The following is a 3,470-nucleotide window of genomic DNA, read 5'->3' as shown; positions in this document are numbered from 1 at the left end:
GTCGCCATTGGGGAAGCACATCGTAGGAGCACTTGGACAGGCAAAGTTACATGGAAGTGGCACTAAGGGAACGCACAAGGGTGATTTGTTTATTTTTGTTTGCACTATGGCATGATTTAATTTATAAATTTGGATTGGAATATGTATTTCTGGGCAGAAAGGGGCTGTCTAGGTTCCAGCCTCCCATCCTCTTGCTCCTCCTCTTCCACCTCCTCCTCCCCCTTCTAGCAGCTTGTGCTGCTCTCCGTGGCCTCTGCTCATTTTCTCATCATGCTCAATGCCAATTGGAACCCCAACTCGGCCACCCATGCCTGGACACAACTCGCTTGTGCACAAGGCTTTCAGTCACCAAAAAGCCCCACTTCAGCACCAGCCAGACCACTCCCTGTAAACTACTGAATCTTTAAGCAAGTATGAAAAACATCCAAAATGTGTAGAATTGCAGCAACAGCCAGAAGAAATAATCTAACAACTATTCTGCAAGTAGTGGATGATCCCTTTAAATAGCACTGGTGGGGGGTTCTTCATGCCGTTTAATGTCGTGTTCAGCTGCGCGAAGTTAAGAGAGGGCATAGGCTGGAGTGTGGAGCTTCAAAATGGCAGCGCTGGCATCAAATCAGTATTACACGCTGATTGATGTCATGATCTCAGGCTGCCGGCGATCGTTATGTGCGCGCACACTAACCTCTTTACGAAGATGGCATCCGCCGCATTTCCTGTTAGAAGTGTGCTTGCGCATCACGGACACCATTTTCACAGTTTAAGGGTTCTGCTAGCACCTGTTTTAATTTCGCCCACCCCAGCCTTTGACCAGCTCTAGTGGCCATGGTATTTATGTGGCTGGTCCAGTTGAGTTTCTGGTGACTCGCAGGATGTTTTTGGTGGGGTCTCGGCAACGGTAATGCCATTGAATGTCAAACAGAGGTGGTTAGGCTCTCTTTTTAGAAATTGTCTTTGCCTGGCACTTGTGTGGTGCGAATATTACTTGCCACTTATCAGCCCAAATCAGGATGTTGTCCGTTTTTTGCTGCATGCAGGCATGAACTGCTTCATTATGAGGAATTGCGAATGGAACTGAACACTGTGCATTTATCAGTTAACAGCCCCACTTCTGATCTTATGATGGAGGGAAGGTCATTGATCAAGCAGCTGAAGATAATTGGACCTAGGACACTGCACTGAGGAACATCTGCAGCGATGTCCTGAAGCGGAGATGTTTGGGCTCTACAACCACAACCATCTTCCAGCCACTGAAGAGTTTGCCCCTGGATCCCCATTGACTTCAGTTTTAATAGAATTATCCAATGGCTGTAAAACACTATGGGACATTCTGAGGTCGTGAAGGGTGCTATGTAAATGCAAGTCTTGTCTTTATCTAGGCTCAGGATCTTCAAGTGCCTTTTCTCCTTTCAGAGAATCATCACTTCATTTTCCCTTAGTAACTTATTGATTTCCAGTATCATTTATGGATTTTTATCATGCTGTCTTCATTTTGTTAACTTTCCACTGGTACAGGAATTCCACTGTTACAAGCATAAATTGAATTGGTATACGTCACAAATTCTTTAATTGCATGGTTAACTGCCGCTTGAAGAATTAGCAAGACTCCAGAAATCTCTGCATATTGACTGAAACTTGGTCCTACGTGGTACCTCTTGGAGCAGATGGATAATCTTCATCTCACTTTACTCTGACTCTTGCAGTTTTCCTTCATAATATATAAAAGTATCCATCTACATCTTTGTCAAACCTTCACATACATCCTCTTCATAACTATAATAAATGTTTTCCTCTCAGAATCAAACATGCATTTTAGCAAGATTTGGTACAACCTGCCATCTTTTGTCTTTAGCATATCTGACTTCCTGGGGACATCATTGATTACTAGAGTCCATTAAATGTTTGGCTGCTGGAAATGTTAACCACTGTTTGCTGTTCAAAAAGATAACATTTTGATGTTCCAATGACCTTTTGTCCACAGGTGTAATTCCAAAAATATATTGTATTGCCTAAACAACAGTGAACAATAGGGCTAATTTCCCAATCAGCTGCACCTGGTGCCAACAGGGTTTGCTAATCAGGAAGTTGCAGGCCAGCAATTGCTGATGTTTGGAGTGCCTGATTGGGGAATTAGTCCTAAGCATTTCCTCTCAATGTCATTAGGGCGCACCATCTTGTCGTCCGGAGAAGGCGGGGGTCCCCAATGGAGGGCTCTCTATGTGGGAGTCCTCCCTTTATCTATTGGGAAATTGGCCTGGAGGGTGTTGCACAGAGCAGTCCGTGCAATAAATTTTAAAGTCGGTTCATGGACTCCCAGGCCACCTGCCTTTTCTACAGCCTGGAGGAGTCCGTGTTCTATGTTTATATAGAATGTGAGAGGTTGCAGCCTCTCTTCCATTATTTGAAGGGGCTGCTCCTCGATTTTTGGCTGCACTTCAGTCCCACGCTCCTGATCTTTGGTCACCCAGTGCGGAGGGGAGTGGGCAGGTCGGGGGACATCCTCGTGGGACTGCTCCTGGGCCTGGCCAAAGTGGCCATTAATTGTTCCAGGCAGCAGGCGGTCGAGGGGGTCGTTCGGCCCAACTGCCTGCCTCTCTTCCGCGGCCATGTTCGCGCCCAGGTGGCCCTGGACATGGAGCACGCGGTGTTCGCTGGCAGGCTCGAGGCCTTCCGCAACCAGTGGGCACCGCAGGGACTGGGGTGCATCATCATCCCCGGAAACTAAATCTTAATTTAATTTGTTAAGTTTCATTTGATGTATTTTTGTTAAGTTACAGTTTTTGTTTATTGATTGCACCAAAAGAGCTCAACGTCATTAGGGTTTTGCTGGAATTTGCAATTTTTATGTTATCCTTGTAATGATACAACACAATGTTTTTCCCAATGCAACCAGTTTTGATATAGAACATTTTCTTGTCACAGTAAGCAGTGAGCCACTTATAACAGTTCTGTGGCATTTCCTTGTTCCTCCCCCCATTTCCATGGTTTATTTTTCTTCAATGTGAGTGGTTTCCATGTAGTCATCTATGAATTGTTTTACTCATTGTTGCCCCACTTCTCTCAGTAGGGTTGCATCCATGAATATACTGCTGAACTGAGTGTAAGAGATATGATGTCATTTCATCTGGCACAGGCCTCACATGGGTCAGATGTTCTGCAATGCTACCACTCGCAGTGTCAGAGTCTAATTTAGTTATTAGAGGAACACAATCTAATAATCTTTCTATAATTGCACAATACTGCGGATGCTGGAAATCTGAAATAACAACAGAAAATGCTGGAAATACTCAGCAGGCCAGGCAGCATCCGTGGAGAGAGAAACAGAGTTAACGTTTCAGGTCTGGGACCCTTCCATCAGAACTGGAAAAAGCTGGAGATGTAACAGATATTAAGCAGCTGAAGAGACGGGGGGGGGGGGAGCAGGGGTTAGGAGGGGAGGATGGAGTAGAAAGAACATCCTGTACTTTTGT

Source organism: Somniosus microcephalus, unplaced genomic scaffold (genome assembly GCF_052327205.1).
Source record: "Somniosus microcephalus isolate GS21.2 unplaced genomic scaffold, FLI_Smic_1.0 scaffold237, whole genome shotgun sequence".
NCBI lineage: Eukaryota > Metazoa > Chordata > Chondrichthyes > Squaliformes > Somniosidae > Somniosus > Somniosus microcephalus.
The sequence above is the reverse complement of the archived record's forward strand: the minus strand, read 5'-3'. Positions refer to the sequence as shown.